General features: G+C 41.2%; 1 long non-coding RNA gene across 4 annotated transcripts in view; it reads left to right on the forward strand.

Annotated features, from left to right (window-relative positions):
- Positions 1–19,556, forward strand: part of LOC138747027 (uncharacterized) — a 68,273-nt gene extending 48,717 nt beyond the window's left edge. For all 4 annotated transcript variants that reach the window (XR_011347267.1, XR_011347266.1, XR_011347268.1 and 1 more), the window contains one exon: positions 19,408–19,556. This is a non-coding gene — a long non-coding RNA (uncharacterized lncRNA). The remainder of the gene's footprint in view (positions 1–19,407) is intronic.
- Positions 19,557–20,631: the final 1,075 nt, after the last annotated feature.

Genomic DNA, 20,631 nt, shown 5'->3' on the forward strand with positions numbered 1-20,631 from the left:
GACTTCTGAATAGAGATCTTTTGGTTCCTTTCACATCAGGCATCTCAGCTGAATGCGCCCCTCATCTTTTTGTGGTTGGTCTCTGATGGTTATCAGTTGTTTTTGTGGTTTCCAATTTACATGGGCATTTTACAAACATTGTCACCAATAGGTGTGGGTCTTAAGCCAGAAAATGCGTGCTGATGTGAATAGTGCATGGAACTAGTCGGTCTAATTTCATTCATATGTCATTCATTGCATGATCTAACCTAGTTATGTATAATTTGTTATGTATAAGAAATTATACATAAAGTACAACATGATCCAATTTCTGGGTTTATCCTTAGAAGCATGAATAATAAGGTGATTGGGAAAGCAAGTGGGCTACTTGCCTTTATTGGATTAGGCATTTAATTTGAAACTATGGTGCCAAAATAGAGCTGTACAAAACTTCATTTAAGCCATAGCTAGAGTACTGAATGCAATTACAGTTACAATGTTAAGGATGTGATAGCATGAAAGAAGATGTAAATTTATGAAAATATTGTGAATGCTGGAAATTTGCTTAAGCTTTATTTGTAGACTTATAGCAAGATAACAGTCCTTTCTGGCCCACAAGCCTGTCCTCCCCCCTCAAAGTACATCAATTAATCTATAATCCCTCTACATTTTTGAAGGGTGGGAGGAAACCAGTGCACATGGAGGAAACCCACGCTGATACAGGGAGAACATAAGAACTTCTCACCGGAGATGGTGGTTAGCACAAAGCCATTGCAGTGGCAGATTCAAACCCGGGTGGCTGGCACTGTAATGGCATTGAGATAATCGCTATACTAACCATGCCACCTTAACAAAAACAAAGCTTGCATTAAAAAAAAATAAAAGAGTTGAGGACACTAAGGGAATATTCAATTGAGATATGCAATATTATGAGAGGCTTGGAAAGGGCGAACAGGTAGATAGTGTTCACTGGGTATTGATTCACTAAGGGAAGTACAGAGTCACAGTGCAGTAAAACACTGATGATCCCATATCTGGCTGTCTGAGGATCCTGACTGCTCAACAACTGGCCCTTTCATTGGTACACCAAGTGCTCATTCTCTGCAGAATTACTGTCAGTGGATCCAAGGTGTATTGGCAGAGTGTGTGGCTGGAGCCAGAGGCCAGAGTCAGGGGGGAAGGGAAGAAATTGCAGCTGGGAACAGGGGTAGCTTTGAGATTGGAAATGAAACCTAGAGCTGAAATACATAAGCATTCTGGATTCTGGCTACAGCCATGAACATAGTCCATTCCTCCAGTGATTCTGGGCTCAACTTCCCTTGGTACCTTTAAACTCACCGAGGGTCATTTTGCAACTTCCTTTCCATTCCCCGAGTTCACTGGAAATCTACAAAAAGGAAAGTGAAATAAAAATGCCTTGGGGCTAGAAGAGTGAAATCCAATAGTTGGAAAATTTGCTACATCGAGCCCACCAAAGTCCCATTGGTAACATAGGATCAGTTTTTTCTGTAAGAGGTGGAAGGATTAAAGGGAAATGTTTCACCCATGGTGAGGATTTAGTACCTACTTCCTGAAAGGGTAGTAGAGAGAGAATCCTTTGATACAGTTAAAATGTACTTTAAGTGCTGTAACCTACACATTAGAGAGTGACACAGTTCACATAGTGAGCCCACCTCACTGACAAAAGGCAAAGGAGGAAAAACCCAACACCCAACCCCAACCAACCAATTTTCCCCTGCAGCCACTGCAACCGTGTCTGCCTGTCCCGCATCGGACTTGTCAGCCACAAACGAGCCTGCAGCTGACGTGGACTTTTACCCCCTCCATAAATCTTCGTCCGCGAAGCCAAGCCAAAAAAGACTATTACAACGCTAGCGACCCAAATTCTAATTTGAAGTGGTAAGGGGTTTGTATATTCTTCCCGTTTCTCCATGGGTTTCTTCCAGGTGCTCTGGTTTCCTGCTGCCATCCAGAACGCAAGGGGTTTTAGGTTAATTTGGGTGAAATTGAACAATGAGGGCTTAAATGGCCAGAATTGACTTCTATTGTGCTTTTTATTAAATTAAGATCTCTTGTAAACCATGTTGTTGTTGTCTGGCATGGGTAGAATGGCTTTTTTCAGTTCTGCAAATTTCTCTGGTTCCACGATTCAATCACTCTGAAGTAATCATAAAAATCTGTACATACCATGGTTGAAATAGAAACACACACACACACACACTCACACACACACACTCACACACACACACTCACACACACACACACACACACACACACACACACACACACACACACACACACACACACACACACACACAATGCTGGAGAAGGTTAGCAGGTCAAACTGTGTCCTTTATTCGCAAAGTTAAAGATGCATAAATGATGTTTCGGCCTTGAGCCTTTCATCAAAGTATGAGAAAATTCCAGCAAATGTCTGAACAAAGAGTGTGGCGGGGATGGTGGGGGGGGGGGGGGGGGAAGGGAGATGATGGATGGAGAAAGGAGGGAGGAGGTGACAGCAGCAGTGAGGATAGGAATGAGGATTGGGTGGATGGAGGAACTGGAAAGACAGGGAGGCAAAAGAAAAGGCAAGTTTAGTGGAAGTCAATCTTGAACCCATCTGGCATCACTCTGAAGTCGGAAGCAGAATTTGGGCAAAAATGATTGGTATTCCCAGTGCAAACAAATGTGGTCAACGTGCCAGTCACTTTCCCTGACAGCATTCACAAAAGCACAGCAGGAGGTTAATACAAAGTAAAGATTCCTTCTGCATGCAAGTGTCAGGCACTCCCAAGATGAAGCACTGGCAAGTCTCAGAAATGGGATGAGCATTGAAAGACTGAATGTTATGTCAGCTGTCACTAGCTGATTAGTCTCTCACTGTGGCAAAACCTTTGACACAAAAGGATTCCCAATAGTCTTCTGTGCCTTTCCCATCTTCATTATGGCTTTTTATTTTATTCGACTTTACACAACCTATTCTTGGTCAAAAGATCTGGTCTTTGAAGGCAACATTTTTTTTTGTCTTCAGCGGTGTAACTATGGACCCCATTTTCCACCAATTCATGAGTATTAGTATTCACTAGATTCCTGTGATGATGACAGAATTAATGTAAATGAAATGATGATTAATAACATTGGTTAAAACTTGCTTTCAAATTTTGTTTGTCTCCATTGAGTCTACAGTCACTGTGCATTTTGTACTGCCAACTGCATCCATGCAGAAGGACTGGGAGTGCTTGTGCATGAATCACAAAAGATTGGTTTGCAAATACAGCAGGCTATTATGGAGACAAATGGAATGTTGGCCTTCAACGCCAGCGGGAATGAACTTGGGAGTAGGAGATTACACTGCAACTGTACAAGGTATGGGTGAGGCCGCATCTGGTGCACTGCGCACTGCTCTGGTCTCCTTACTTGAGGAAGGATGTACTGGGTTTGGAGGTGGTGTAGGACAGGTTCACCAGGATGATTCTAGCGATGAGAGGGTTAGCCTATGAGGAGGGATGGAGTCGTCTGGGATTATGCTCGCTGGAATTTAGAAGAATGAGAGGTGATCTTATAGAAATGTGTAAAATTATGGAAGGCATAGATAAGATAGAGGTAGGCAAGTTGTTTCTGGTGGGGGAGACCAGAACTAGGATAAATACATTTGGGATGGACAGGAGGATGCTTTTCCCAGAAGATGGTGAAACTGTGGAACTTGCTACCCATTGAAGTAGTGGAGGCTGCCCCAGTAAATATCTCTAAGACAAAGTTGAAAACATTTTTACAAAGTAGAGCAATTAAGGGATATGGGGAAAAAGGCAAGTAAGTGAAGATGAGCCTATCAGCCAGAATCTCATTGAATGACGGAGTAGACTCAATGGGCCAGATGGCCAATTTCTGCTGCTATTTCTTATGTTCCTCAAGATTCAATTATCATATTAATAAAGCAGTGTTGTATTACATTAAATCTCTTTTTGCCAGGTGCAAGGCAGACAGATTCATCACTGGCAGGAATTGTCCAAGTGCCTCATAGTTCTTACAGTCAGACTTACAATCAGAGAAGCAAAAGTCCCCCCCAGAGACACCAAGTGTCCATAGATTCACCTCCAGCCCTTCCACAGCCACACACAGTCCAGTCCAAACCAGTGGCAACCCAAGCTCCAGATCCGAACCTCTAACATGGTCACAAACCCTTCAGCATCCTTGGCACTTTCTCGCATCCAGATTCTGATACCTGGCACCCTTCCAGCCAGTTCAAGCCCGTCTCCAGCAGTCTGCAGCCTGCCACGAGTCTCCCAAAAGCAGTTTTCAGCAGCCTACAGCTTGCACGGGTTCCTCGCCTTGACCTCCAGCAGCCTGCACTAGTCCCCTCAACGTTCCCGTGGGTCGTCTCCTCTGATTCTCCCTCTCAGATTGGGCATGGTCTTCCCATCCTCTGATGCCCTGCTTCAGCCCTCTGTTTCCTCAGTCTGCAGCACCTCGTGGCTGCTGCCCAATTAATAGGCACAGCCATCTTGGGTGCAGTCCCGTGGTCGCGGAATTTCAACTAAAACCCCCATTGGCTCCTTCAATCGGCCATTCAAAGCCAGTTCGGAGTGGACAACGGTTATCTAGGTGGCTGGACCCTATGGGAGTGCTGCATCTCCGCTCCCCAAGTCCCTGTAGACCCACACCAGCAGTAGCGCAGCCATTACAGCAGCTCCGGCAACGCTGCCATCTTGATGTTATTATGTTCTAATCCACTGTTGACAACATGAAGGTGATATCATAGCACAATCAGAGGGCAACCAAAGAGAGTTAATATGGCTTTATGAAAGACAAATCAATTTTGATAACTTTGTTCAAGTTATTTAAGTTTGTAACAAGGAGGCGGCTAAATCTGGGACAGTCATCCATGGTCGTCTGCCAGACTGGCCCAATAAATGGGGACCTCTCCAGCTCCTATCTCATTATGTTTAAAATGGGAAGCAGGAGATACAGCATATTGGGATTTCCAAAAGCCATTAAGTTGTGGTGCCTGCAGTAAAGGTAACTGCTCAAGAATATATTGGGTTTTGAGCAAAATATTAGCATGGATAGGTGATTGATTAACAAGTGGTAAACAGAACATTAGGATAAATGGAACATTTTCAGAATGCCAGTTTTCAGGAGCCCTGCATCAGCACCCTTACGAATCTCAGTCCTGATATCTAGGCCCCAACAATCACCAGCAAACTGTGGCCTGGGGTGAAGCCTTCAGCAGCACAGCCCCACTCTGGAGTCTGGTATGAAACTATGGTTTCCTACCCTGTAAGGTCCTTTCCCAGACTTCTCCTTCCTGGCTAGGATCAGAGGGGTGGGGAATATTTTCCCAATTCAGTGCCCTGCACCAAAACATTGCTTCCCCAGAGCCTGCAATGCTTGAAATTCAGGGCACCTTCATCTTGGATCCAGATTGGAACAGCTGCTAGCCTTCCACCAGACCCCTCAACAACAAACTCACTCCAAAAGTAGGAATCCTTAAATGTCTTTCTTGATTCTCCCTCCCCACCCATCTCTTTAATGCACAGTTTCTTTACATTTCTGTTGTTTTTTTTTTGCCTGTGTTCATTAAGTCAGTTTTTTAAAAATTACTACCAACAAGTGGTAATCCTGCCTCACCTGCAGAGAAAAGAATCTCAGGGTTGTATGTGAAGTCAAGTATGCATTCTGACAATCAATCTGAAATCAGATTCCTTAGATCTTCGTTGTCTGAAGAAATGTCACTAATGTAGCGGCCTGCACAGGAAATGGCCATTGAAGACAGTGACCGGTAAAGCATCGTGCAGGCTGAAACACCCATTTCCATAGGCCGCTGGCACTGCAGTGAAACTTGCCAATCACTGCTGGTGGATGGCAGGGGACCCAGTCAGGGCTTGGGCAACTGAGGTAACCAAAAGGCAGCCGGCCCACTCAAGTCACGCCCCGTTGATAACGCAGTCAAGCTGAGTATAAAAGGCAGAGCTGCCACTGCACAAACTCAGTGTCGAATACACTCTACTGGTGTGTGCATCTTTCTACTCCTGCGGATTCGAGCTACAGCCTTAGGGCTATAACCAAGAGCTATAACCTAGCTGTAGTCGTAGTGACCTCACTACACTGGCCCCTTACACCAGGTAAATTAAACCTGCGTATGGGCATTGGATGGAATGGCTAGACAATAGGACCTTGCAGAGGAGCACTAAAAGACCTTGCCCCTGATACCCCATAATTGAGACAATGCGAATATTACAGCAGCCATAGCAGTGTCATCCTCTTTAGGGGTGGCACGGTTGTAGCGGATAGAGCCAGCGATCAGGACTGGGGTTCTAATCCTGCACAGTATGCAAGGAGTTTGTACATTCTCCCTATGTCTGCATAGGTCTTCTCTGGGGGCTTTGGGTTCCTCCCACCCTTCGAACCGTAGCGGGGTGTAGGTTAATTGGATGCAAATTGGGCAGCATGGACTCATGGGCCAAAATGGTCTGTTACTGTGCTGTCTGTCCAAAATTTAAATTTAAATTTAAAAAATTAAGTCATTCTTCAGGAGTTACAGAATTATGAAAATAAAGGAGGAAAAGCAGTCTTCATCCAAAAAAATGTTACAGGCAGTAGCCAGCTTTTACATTAAAATATCAGGTTTGTAAACAAACAATACACCCTACCGAGTAGGTTACACACAGGATATGATTTGCAAAGTGACAGGATGGTTAAATGTTTTTGTCTGCAACAGCCAAGTGCAAGACAATGGGGCCATGTTAGTTGGCTTACACAAATCTAGACCTCTCATCGTCACTGAGATGGAGGAAGCTTTCAAACCAGATTTAATCATATAATTTAGCGCATCAAGCATGGTCACAGACTTATTTCTCTGTCAATAATTAGGATATTTGTGTATCTGACGTGTCAATTCTCAGAACACAAATTTTGGGTGTCTGAATTCTGTAATTCAAAGTGCATTCATGGAACAATTCTTCATGATTTCCAAGTGTTTTTTTTCTTGTTCCATGTCATGAGATACTGTTCATCAGTATTATTGAAAGGGAAAATAGGTTAGATTTTGACTGAGTTTTTGTTTCAGATTACCAGTGTCTGCAAATTTTTAATAAAATTGTAACCTGGAGTTGTGTACCATTTAAACACAGAGTGGAAATTACAGAGTGGAAATTTCATGGATCAGAGGAGATTCCAGATTTGTACTTTGACACCTGGACAGACTAAATATGGGCATAGTCATATTTGATGGACTGTCATCTATGATCACTGTATCCAAAACATTTGATTTTCCTCAAAGTCTCCTTGAGATTGACTACCACTGGGGCTTGGGTATGGATGGAGCAATATGGGTTATTTTACAGCCACACAATTCCTATTTTACTATCATTTGCTTATCATCAATTACAATATCTGTCACACACAAATTGTGTAAACAAGGATAATTTTATTCATCAATTCAAGTCTGTCATCTAGAATTCAAATATCTGGCAGCCTCAAGCAACCAGCAAAAAAAAACCTGCAAAGAAATAGTTAAAATTTAGTTTAAAATTGGTGTGCCTCATAAAACACAAAGCCGCAAGTGGAAAATTCATTTATCCAGCATCAATCAATCCCCATAGGTGCTGGATACCAGGGGTTTTTAACTGTTTTATGACTAATCAACTTGTGCATACTTGATGCATGTTACCAAATTCTTGGGCCCTTGCAGTATGTTCAAATAAAGCAACTTCCCTCTGGAAGTTTAACTTTATTTCACATGATTCCATTTTCAATACAGTTTTGCAAAAATGCATCTGAGTCGTAATCATGCTTGAAAGGAGTTAACTCAATTTAGATGTTCCACTGCAGTCTCTAAGGGATTCATACTCTAAAGAAGTTCTCCTCTCTGTGATGTTTATTTTATTGTAATAAAGAAATGTGGGTTCTTTTACAACTATACTTTATTAGCTACAGTACCCATGACCTAATGGAAGCATCCATTTTGAATATACTCCTAGCTGCACCAACTCATCTCCAACTCCCTCTGGTGGTCAGGATTATTACTAGCATTTTATCATTACAACACCTTCCCTTGAGATGTTTAATCTAACCACATGATACACTAATACAGTAACAATTTCAATTTAAAGTTCAGCACAAACATAAACATCAGCACCAAACTTTTTAAGTGTTCAATTCTTTTTCTTTTTGGAGATTCAGTCTGTCAGGTGCTTTGATAACAGATGAAGATCTTCTTAACTTGTGTCGGCTCCGCTGGTCCACTACTGTCTAGGACTGGTGGTGTTTCCTCTGTTGCTGTGCAGGCTGGATCTTCTGCATTTGTCTGTTCCTGCACTATATCTTGTGTCTTCAGCAGACTCTTTTAATTCCTCCTTAGAATTTGAACATCCTCTGTTCTGACAGTGTAGGATCTTGGATTTACTTCCTCTAGAACAGTAGCTTTTTTGTCCCAAATGTTGGATTCTCTGAGTCATGTTGTGCCAGTGGCCCTAAGCTTCTTGCAGACTTGTCAGTTTGCTTTTTGTCTCCATTGCAGGTGGGTTTGTTTCCATTCAACATCTCTTGTTTTGGTCTGTAGAGTAGGGAAGTGCGGTACATAGTCGAAGTCCCATCAGAAGATCGCGTGTGACATGCCTTGTTCAAGTGCTGAAGCTCTAACTCAATAGAGGTAGATAAGAATCTGAGCCACTGTCCAGTGCTTTCTTGAGCAACTGTTTAACTAGGTGAACTCTTTTCTCTGCTTTACTGTGACTGCAGAGGACTTGAAGTCACATGTCATGAAGGGATCCGGCCTGAAACATTGGTTAACCTATGGTGACCCACTTCCCAGCAAGCAAACCAGCTCCAAAAATGGCAGACATGCTGTGAAAAATGCAGGAAATTGACCTGTGTCCAACAGGTTTTTATCTGAGCTGATGATGTCACTTCCTGTCCACCTAACAGAATCAGTGATGTACAAAAGTCCAGCATGCAAGCCTGGAGGTGTCAGTCTTGTATTAGGCTCCACAACATGCACATCGACTTCCCTGCATATACATCAACTCGAATATATAGAATACTGAGCTACTTTCGCTACTTTTTTCCTATAGACGCTTCGAGATGTTCTCCAGCACTTTTGTGTATTGTACACATTTTTCATTTGCTTCTTACAGTTTTTTCTACAAATCCTATAGCCATAAAATTAAAAATAATGACTCTTTTTCCCTAGCCAACAAAGGTATGGTTTGGGGACTGAAACATAATGGAATTCTCCTAAACAATCCTCCTCCTTCCCACATTCTATTTTCTCCTCGGTTACAATCAGACCAGGAACATATAAACAAATTGAATAATACATTTTTTCTCCAGATCCTAAGCAATAAAATGAACCATAATGACTTTTATTCCCCGCAGTCCATCCACTAACTCATGCATTTTCCTTTGAAAGACATTCGACACAAAAGGTGATTTCATTACATATACATTTTCTGTAGTACGTCCTAAAGTATCTATGGAGAGCAATGAAATATGATGACCTTTCATCTAAATTCCTACGCTGAAATCCATTTTGAACCCCAACAATAATTTTTAAAAAAGCATCACTGCCATTGTAGACAGTCATTTTCTATAATTGACAATGGACACACACACACTTAATAGCTTTAGTCAAGATTTTAAGATTAAATGATGTTTGCAATGACACGTCCCTCTTAGATATTGTTGCCATTTAACTGATCGAAGCAGTGAACATATTCCTTTTGGAATTAGTATATCTTGGCTGACTCGTATAGTGTTACTTTCAGCTTATCCTTTGAATCCAGTGGCAGTCTACAAGGTACAAGTTGCACTCTTTCAGCACATATGATTTAGTAGTCCCCTCTAAATTGCTAAGTTTCACCAGAAAACACACACATTCAAGATTGCTTTGTGGCTGTGTAATAGTGCAGAGCATACAATACAGTAAAACCCATGGTATCCAGAATTCAATCAACTGTCAGCCTCGAGCAACCCCCCACACCCCCCAAAAAAAAAACCCACAGAATATAAAAAGGTAACAAAGATGAAATTTAAAATTGGTTCACCTCTCCATTAGTTTGCCAATCGCCCACTCTCAAGCAAACGGAAAATTCACTTATCCAGCATCTAACAATCCTCATAGGTATTGGCTACCAGGGGTTTTGCTGTGTTGCACAAAATTGCCTCCTGCATGCCATGACAGACAAAGAGTCACCATTAGTGTCATCTGGAGCCCCTTACAGTGCTAAAGAGAAGAAAAAATCCTTGTTTACTGATATGTTCTTTCTTTGGCTTGGCTTCGCGGACGAAGATTTATGGAGGGGGTAAAAGTCCACGTCAGCTGCAGGCTCGTTTGTGGCTGACAAGTCCGATGCGGGACAGGCAGACACGGTTGCAGCGGCTGCAGGGGAAAATTGGTTGGTTGGGGTTGGGTGTTGGGTTTTTCCTCCTTTGCCTTTTGTCAGTGAGGTGGGCTCTGCGGTCTTCTTCAAAGGAGGTTGCTGCCCGCCAAACTGTGAGGCGCCAAGATGCATGGTTTGAGGCGATATCAGCCCACTGGCGGTGGTCAATGTGGCAGGCACCAAGAGATTTCTTTAGGCAGTCCTTGTACCTTTTCTTTGGTGCACCTCTGTCACAGTGGCCAGTGGAGAGCTCGCCATATAACACGATCTTGGGAAGGCGATGGTCCTCCATTCTGGAGACGTGACCCACCCAGCGCAGCTGGATCTTCAGCAGCGTGGACTCGATGCTGTCGACCTCTGCCATCTCGAGTACTTCGACGTTAGGGATGAAAGCGCTCCAATGGATGTTGAGGATGGAGCAGAGACAACGCTGGTGGAAGCGTTCTAGGAGCCGTAGGTGATGCCGATAGAGGACCCATGATTCGGAGCCGAACAGGAGTGTGGGTATGACAACTGCTCTGTATACGCTTATCTTTGTGAGGTTTTTCAGTTGGTTGTTTTTCCAGACTCTTTTGTGTAGTCTTCCAAAGGCGCTATTTGCCTTGGCGAGTCTGTTTTCTATCTCATTGTCGATCCTTGCATCTGATGAAATGGTGCAGCCGAGATAGGTAAACTGGTTGACCGTTTTGAGTTTTGTGTGCCCGATGGAGATGTGGGGGGGGCTGGTAGTCATGGTGGGGAGTTGGCTGATGGAGGACCTCAGTTTTCTTCAGGCTGACTTCCAGGCCAAACATTTTGGCAGTTTCCGCAAAGCAGGACGTCAAGCGCTGAAGAGCTGGCTCTGAATGTGCAACTAAAGCGGCATCGTCTGCAAAGAGTAGTTCACGGACAAGTTTCTCTTGTGTCTTGGTGTGAGCTTGCAGGCGCCTCAGATTGAAGAGACTGCCATCCGTGCAGTACCGGATGTAAATAGCATCTTCATTGTTGGGGTCTTTCATGGCTTGGTTCAGCATCATGCTGATATGTAGTCACATGATATCTAACAAGTCCAGCAGATAAGATTCAATTAATCAGTTCAGTATCATTATACATAATTTCCTTGTCCAAACATATTTTTCTGCCCAGCAGACATCTCAATTAGATAATCTAATATATATTATAATTGCTACACAAAAGTAGTCATACCTGTCCCTCATACCTGTAGAAGATGAGCTCTATGATAAGCTAGATGCAAGTGGTTTCAGCTCTGCAAATCTGAAACCTGCGATTCTTTCCTCTGCAAGTGAAGGAGAATCACTTTATACTGAGCTTCCAAATCTAATCGCAATCTCAAGTATAAAGTTAGGTGCAATACATCTCCCATCATTGAAATGGAAATCATCTTTTTTTTATTATACTCATGAATTTGATTTTATCTGTTTAATTGTAGTTTATTTATATTTCTTTATAACAATATCTATTTATCCCATTGAATCTTTGCCCAGCTCTCTTGCAACCCCATCAATCCCATTTCCCCACTTATTGCTCCATATTCTTTCATTCGTTACTATTGATTCTCCTACCATCCACCAACTCGACACCAGTTAACAAGAGTTAATTAACCAAACAGCCAGCATGCCTTTGGGATGCACAACATACCCAAAGCAAATCCTTGCAATCACAGGTAAAATGAGTCAGTTCATTGGTAGTCAAAACTGAACCTCAGACATCAGAACGGTGAAAGAGCGGCACATTTTCAACAATCATTCTAGTGGTCTAGGTTTAACCGATGATCATTTTCATTTGTAAAATTATTGCTCTGTGTGTATTTTTCCACAAAGCAGAACATAATTTCAGGAAATAGTGCCTATCCAGTTCTCTCCCTCAACTCTCACTTCATCTTAAACTAACATCATCATTATTTAATATCCCTTTTTTTTTTTAAAATTAGAAAAAAAAGGACAACTCTTCCTTTAATCAGCTCCAACTGCCGAGTCACCATTACAACCATTCCTTCTTGGAGCACGGCACTTTTCTTCCATCTCTTGTCTCCTTAGAGATTGCGACGGACTATGTCTCTGTTGAAACTGAGTAATTGGCAGCTCTTGAGCAAATGCTATAGCTTCCTTTGGAGAATGAAAGAACTTTGGTTGGTAACCATCTTGAAAACCTTCAAAACATTTACTGATACTGTATTGTAATTTTATTATTTTATTCTTAATTTTTTTTACTGTAATCCTATATGTTATTCATGTTATAAAATCTTAAATAAAGTTTAAAAAAAAGCAGAACATAATTTCTTATTTGACACTTCAGATTTCAGATTTATTGTCAGTGTACATACATGCAGCACATCCAACCCGGAGATTCTTTTTTCCTGCAGGTGAGGCAGAATTACCACTTATTAGTAGTGCAAAAAAAAACTGTACACAAATTAATAAAGAAATGTAAACAAACCGATGGTGCAATATAGAGAGTATGAAAAAAACAAAGAGCAAAAGTAAGAGTCCTTTAATTAGTTCCTGATTGAGTTTGTCGTTGAGGAGTCTGATGGTGGAGGGGTAGCCACTGCTCCTGAACCTGGTGGGGCGACTCTTGTGGCACCTAGACCTCTTTCCTGATGGTAGCAGCGAGAACAGAGTGTGAGCTGGGTGGTGTGAACTCTTGATGATTCCTACTACTTGCTGACATTCTCGATAGTGGGGAGGATTTTGCCTGCTATGTCCTGGCTGAGCCCACTACCTTTTGGAGGCCTTTGTGCTCAGGTGTATTGGTGTCCCCATACCAGAATGTGATGCAGTCCATCAGCACACATCTGTAGAAATTTGCCAGGGTTTTCAATGTCATGTCAAATCTCCACAAACTCCCAAGGAAGAAGTGCTGATGTGCTTTCTTCATGATGCCATTTGTGTGTTGGGTCTAGGAAAGATTCTCCACAATAGTGTCTCTCAAGAACTTAAATTTGCTCCATATCATTAGTATTCATATCCTTGGTGTTTTGTTCTCCTCAGTCTACACTTTTTTCTGTCACTCTCTGAGATTCAGTTTACTACAGCGCTCACATTCAGTCCTTTGGACTATCATTCCTTTAAATTGAACCTTCATGCTTTCTGCAGCTTGAAGCTCCCTCCATTTCCTCCAAGGTCAGGTTACTTTTTTTTTAAGCAATCTGTCTTGGATCTTTGAGTCTATAATTCCTAACACGTCTGTCCCTGAATATTTTCTCCAGCACAATTACATGAAACTCACCACCTTAGGGATGCTTTCACATTGTTCTTCAGCATTGATGATACGGTTCACCAGCATTATGCTTTCTCTTGAAAGTTATTCTTCTTATTGGGAGTGCTTTTTCACTGTTGGCAATATTGAGAACATACCTTCCAGACAAGGTGTTCTTTATATTTATCCCCCTTTTTAACCCAATGTATTCACATCATTGTGGGAAGTGTTACATCTTCGACTGGCGCTGGCTTCACCTCCATCTGCATCTCCATGCCATTATCCTTTCAAGATAATCTGATTATCTACCACTATTTCTGTTATATATTTGAAGCTTTGGAGACTATTTCTTGAAGCCACCATTTAATTTTCAGACAACTTTCAATCAACTCCAAGATGTTCATCAAATGCAATAAAGATTACTTTGTTATTCTGTCCACACTACTGTTACTACACATATATTCTTCTTTATAAGTAGTTGAGAGAAAAAAAAAAGACAAGATAGAAAAACTCAGATAATTTGCTATTCAATTGTTCAGAAACCCATCAGGAATTCAGCATCTGGTTCACTGGAGCCCCACTTCTCATTCTCCCTTTGATTTCAAGGAAACTGCATATCCCACACTTCTTTTTTAAACTCATTGGGAACGTATTTCCTGTACTAGCTTTCAATTGCCCAGGGCTATGCTTTCTGAGCACAACTTAAACTCCCCTGTTTTGCTGAAACATTTATTATGTTACTGTTTGATCAACACATTAACAAAAGTGAATTTAAAGTGTATTGGATATTCAAAGGAAACATCCAATAATCCAGAAAATTTTTGGATTATTTTCCAATAATTGTTATCATTGCTGAATCAAGATTGGAATTTTATTGATAAACTAAATAATTTAACCACCCTTCTCAAAGGATCACCAAGAAATTTCTGGAACAAACAAACAAACCTACTCACGCTGTCATGACTACTGAACTTGCTAGATTTCTTAACAACTTACTTTTGATCCTCCATGCACCATTGGCTGCATCTGTGCCAGTGTCTGCACACTCCAGTGGTATAGGTGTGTCCTCCTTTCCCCTTTAATGTACACAGCCTCTTGTCTGGCAGGACTTCTCTACAAGAGTCCACCAACCTCCACAGTATCATCAGCTGAGTTCAGTTAAGCCAAGTTTATGGTTATCTCATTGCACAAGTACAATCCGACAAAACAGTGTTCTCTGGTCCTGCGTGTAAAAGCTGTACCTCCTCAGACTGCAAGACCTTCAGAGGATAGTGAAATCAGCAGAACAGATCATTGGGGGCTCTGTTCTCACCATGAAGGACATTTACAACAATCTGTGCAGGTGGAAGACAATAAAAATTGTCCCTCAAGTCCTTCTGCCATCACATAGGAGATCCTGCAGCGCTCAGGCCCTTACAACCAGATTGGGCAAGAGATTTCTCCCCCCCCCCCCCATCCCCCATCCCACACCAAACCACCAGAACTTTTGGGGATAGAGTATTGTGGACTGTTATTGTATACATCTTAATTTTTTTTAATGTGTCGAACTTCTATTCTAACCTATATTTATGTAAATATGCTCAGTGGTCCTGGAGAAATGCTATCTCATCTTTACAGTGCAAGCATGGTATGAACGATAAATAAAGGTGACTTGACTTGCCACAGTCTGCATATCAAATGGAAAATTCCTAAATTATTCAATTACCTTATATATTGCTGTGTATATAACCTGAACCCTTCCACCTCCCACTCTCACCATTTTTCATATTGAAGTCTTATCTACAGACATAGATAATTATTCAAGCAAATTCCCTCTTTCTGTATTGCTCATATATTAAAAACTTGTCTTAAAGCTACACATTCAACCTTTTAATCTCTCTGGTTCAACCCCAGTTTGATAAATGGTCCTTTAAGCTGCTGTATTCAACATTATCCTCAAATTCCCTTTACAGAACCTAATTCCTCCTTCTATGTCTTTAGTTTCTGTATGAACCATTACAATTGGACCCTTCTATCCCGGTCTATTTTCAAAGAACTATTTGTGCCCCCATTTCTAAACTCTGAGAGAATTAGAAATTAATAACATCAAATACAAATTTTGCACAAATCTTAGCCAATTTAATTTGGCAATTGTTTTGTTGAAAAAGTGTCAGGTTTGGTGGGTTAAAAGAGAGAAGAGTCCGAACACAAGGGTTTGCAATCAAACGTAACTTTATTTACACGCACAATTAATAAGGGTGCGTGGGGGAAAATTGTAACAGGAGTAAAACATGCACAATTAATAAAGAATGTGGTAAATTTGTGATGGGAAGCAAGTAGAGGATAATATTAAAGAGTACACAATTATTAATTCAAATAGGTGATTTGAATAATGATATAATAAATAATAAGCAGGAATTATTACGCATTCCCAGACCCCTGAATGAGAGGGAGTGGATCTGGTACCATTGGTACCACATTTGGAACCCTGATCAGTTGAGAACAAAGGCCCTACTGCCAATATTGATTTATAGTAATTTGAGCTATAGCACTACCACAGCTCAGACTCAGTGCAGTGTGCATCTTACCCTCAACTCTTCCAAGCAACGTCTAGAGTAGCAATCTGGCATGGAGTGGGGTCCAGGGCTATCTCCACAAGGCAGAGAGAGGGAATGTCCTCTGTGATGGTGCTAAAAACAGGGCTCTAGCCAATAAGGATGCAAGGTGATTTGAATCAGCCAATGGCAAGGTGTGCACTGACCAGTGGCTGGAGCCCAATCTTAACTGACACTCCATGTGCAAACCGTAACTTTGTCTACAACTTTGTAACTGAGTGAAACAAAAAGTACACCACGTACTGACAGGTGATGTGACTTCTGAATGAGTTTCAGATGGGGAGGCCACATGACCACCAGTAATAGGCAGAGAGATCACACCTCCTCCACTCACAGCATCTGTGCTAACACCTTCCCCATCCACATGGAAGACCAGGCCTTCCATACCTTGGTGTTGCTGATACTTCAGCTCCTCCTTTTCCAGGAATGTAAGATAAGAGTTCAGATTTCAGTTTTCAAATTTATTGTCAGAGAACATACAACCCTGAAATTCTTTTTTTCCTGTGGGCAAGTCAGAATGGCCACTTATTGGTAGTGCAAAAATAAAAATTGCACACAACATGCACATGTAAACAAAGAAATGTTAAAAAACTGAGCAATACAGAGAGGAAAAAAAGCAATAAAGTACAAAAGTAAGAGGCCTTAAATAAGTCCCAGATTGAGTTTGTTGAAGAGTCTGATGGTAGAGGGGTAGTCTGGTGGTGGTGAGTTTTGTGACACCTCTACCTCTTTTCTCATGGTAGCAATGAGAACAGAGTGTGTGCTGGGTGTTGATCTTTGATGATTGCTGCTGCTGACGGTAGCGTTCCCTGTAGATGTTCTCGATGGTGGAGAGGGTTTTGCCTATGATTTCCTGGGCTGCGTCTATTATATTATGCATGTTTTTATCTTTAATTAATGCTCAGGATTATTGGTATCCCCATACCAGACCGTGATGCAGCCGGTGTGCACACGATCCACCACAACTCTGTAGAAATTTGCCAGGGTTTACGATGTCTTTTCAAACCTCTGCAAACTCCTGAGGAATTAGAGGCACCGACTTGCTTCTAGTTCCTCTTATGCTTTGTTTACTTTTGACGTTTCTGAAGATGTCGTCGATTTTCCTGTGAGAGAGTGGGTGTTGTTTATTGGTATCACTTTTAAAAAAAAACTGTCAATTACATTCCAGGTTATTTATAGGAACTATTAATTAGATTCTACAGCTTTCATTTAAAGTTTTATATTTGTATTTTACTAACAGTTCGGATTTGGTCTTTTGAAGAGATTCAGGAATCCCGCCTCGCTGAATTACATTTTAATGAGGTTTATTGTGTCTCCCTTTGGTTTGAACGCAAGATGAGAATATTGTTTGATAGTTGCTTCAGCTGGAAATCTTAATTAAAGACTGTGACATTTGAGAAATCCTGTCTTCTGTGTTTGCCAGCTTCTCCATAGATACAGTTCATCTCCAAACTAAAATCCAAGCCAATTTATTTAAGTTGTGTGGATTTTAGAGTGTAGTCTAAATGAAAGAGACAACATGATGAGTCAATTTAATGGCTCAGGTTATTAGCTACATAATTAATACTTTTTTTCATTTAATAAAGCAACAGATTAATAGGCTGCTTGTGGGTCAGTTATTTAAAATGTGTTGATTTTGAAAGCATTATAATTTGAGGGTCTGTTTTTGAATTATATCAACTTGCATATGGTTGCATAAATGCTCTGAAGAAAGACATTTCTTCAATAAATTTAATAAAAGTCTAAAGGCAACTATGTGGGCATTGAAATTTTAATTTAGACAGACAGCACGGTAACAGGCCCTCCTGGCCCACGAGCCTGTACCGCCCAAATATACCGATTAACCTACAACCCTGGGTGGGAGGAAAGTGGAGCACCCGGAGGAAATCCATGCAGACACAGAGAAATTGAACAAACTCCTTACAAACAGCATTAGATTTGAACCCAGATTGCTGGTGCTTTACTAGCACTGAGCTAACCGTGCCAAAAGAATAAGCACTACTTTACATTGTTTCTGAATATGAATTCTTCTTTTAAATAATGCAACTGAAGTCATATACACAATTCCTTGTATAGCAGTTCATCAAAACAAAACAAAAAAAAAATCCTTTCATTATGCATACTGAAATCCATCCAGTTACAGATTTATAGGCTTCAAGAAAGACATGATGGAAATCAAAAATATTGATACTGGTGTATAAAGGAACATTGGAGATTCATTCCTGAGGTATCATGCAAAGCTGGGGGGTATTGGAAGATTTCATTAACATCCAAAGAACATTTTGTTGCCAATTATATGAAATATCAAACACAACATAGAACATAGGAAAATACACAATGGGTTTCAGCTCAGTGACTGTACTGATCATCAACACCCATGCAAACCAACCCCATCACCTTGAACGGTCTATATTCCACCACTCCCTTCCTGAAAAATGTTCCAATTAAATGCTGCTCATCTAGCTGTTCATCATCTCTCCTAGAAGCTCATTTGTACCACTCTATGTTTTAAAAATAAACCCTTTGAAATCTTCCTCGAGCTTTTCCCTTCTCATCTTAAATCTATGCACTCAATTATTTGACTTCTTCACCCTGGGAGAAAGAATCTAACAATCTACCCTGTCCTTGACTCTAATATTTCTTTGAAAAGACAAAAGAAAGCTTTCATAAGTTAAACCAAGTATGCAGACTCTGTGATTGTAGAGCAATACATAAACTTGCTGGAGAAACTCAGCATCTATAGGTCTTTGATTTGAGTTACTCGAGCACTTTTGTGCATTGCAAATAAAGTTTTAGTTGTTTAATTTACGCAAAACATAACTGTCATTTCCTAATTTCATCCAAATATCCATGAATTATTTTTTGCAAATAACCTCCAATTCATTTGAAATATCAACCATAGATGTCATTATTTTATCAAGAATTTGCAAACTGTAGGACAGTGATACTCCATTTACTGTTTGTTACTCAATGTTAATTGAGGACATGATGAAAAGCACAATGGATCGAGCAGTATCAGTGGGAGAAAAAGAACGGTCAACAATTTGGTTTGGAACCCTTCATCTTAGGAAATGGCACAGTGAGAATTAATGTTGCCAGGTGCTCTCAATATTAGCACTCCAGTTGGAGAACCATGGATGAAAGATCTGGTAAATCAGTGGATAGTTTGTATTTTTTTGTTTTAAAAAGGAATTTATTTTTTTTATGATTTCTAACAAAGACAATTTCTCAGATTGTTCCATTCTGTTCTTTTTCAGTTGTCTGAGATAATTTAAGAAGGAAACCTGGGAAGAACAAAAAGGCTACACAACAATGCAGCTAGGACAGGTGATGACTCACTACAAGAGTTCGCTGAAACACCTTTTGTGAAATAAATGGAATGTTTGAATAAAAATTTGGCAGCAAATTGATATTCTGAATAATTAGCTCTGTATAATCATGTAATGAAACAGCAGTCCCACACAATTGCAACTACATTGATTGTGTGGGTTTCTGCTGGATGCTGCAGTTTCTTTTCACATCCCAACGAAGTGCTGTTTGAATTGTCACGTGTACCAAGATACAATAAAAATTAAAAAAAAGCTTTGGTTATGCATTCCGTACGGGAAGCTCGCAACAAGTCAAGATTCAAGACTCCTTTATTATCATGGAACATGTAATATTACACAATATTGCCTTCTGCCTGCTGGAAGACAGCACTGAGTTGCCATTATAGACACCCAATTCTCCTTAGTGTACAAGAGAGTCATTTTAGAGTCACCTCCAGTGCTCCTACAGCCTTGGTGGCTTCAGAGACTCCTGTTCAATCCATTGGCAACCCGTGGTCCAGATCTAAACCTCCAATACGATGTAGTCTTCAGCACCCAAGGCCTCTCTGGAGCCCTACTTGCCCTCAGCCCCCTTACAAATCAGGGCTCCAATACCTGGTTCCCTTGAGCCAGTCTTCAGCAGCCCACAGCCCGTGCAGGTCCCTAGACCGCAAGTCAACCATAGCACGCAAGCTGTGAGGGTCCCTCAGTCGCTGAACCCCTCACTAGTCCCTGCCATGTTGGGTCATTCTCCTCTGCATCTTCTTTAAAGGGGGAGGGGTGATAGGGTTCTCCTGGTTTCTGGTGCCCTGTGCCGATCTGCTGCTCCTTGGAATCTGCAAACCCATGTGGCCGCTGTCAAGCACAGGCACCACCATCTTGGGCACAAACCCCACAGTTGCAGGATTTTAAATAAAAACACCATTGGCTCCTCTAACAGTCAGTTTAACACCTGAACAGAACTGCCAGCATTAAAGCCAGGCAGTTGAACCTTTTGGAGCACTGCTGTGTCTCCGATCTCCCAGGTGCACATCAGCAGCAAGGCTACCATTACAGTAGCACCACAAACTCACCATGCTAATAGCACCATTTAACATACATAAACGTACATTATCATAATAATGGTAGCATTCATTATTAATGCAACAAGCAAATCAAATTTAAATTTCAAAT

Source organism: Narcine bancroftii, chromosome 1 (assembly GCF_036971445.1).
Source record: "Narcine bancroftii isolate sNarBan1 chromosome 1, sNarBan1.hap1, whole genome shotgun sequence".
NCBI lineage: Eukaryota > Metazoa > Chordata > Chondrichthyes > Torpediniformes > Narcinidae > Narcine > Narcine bancroftii.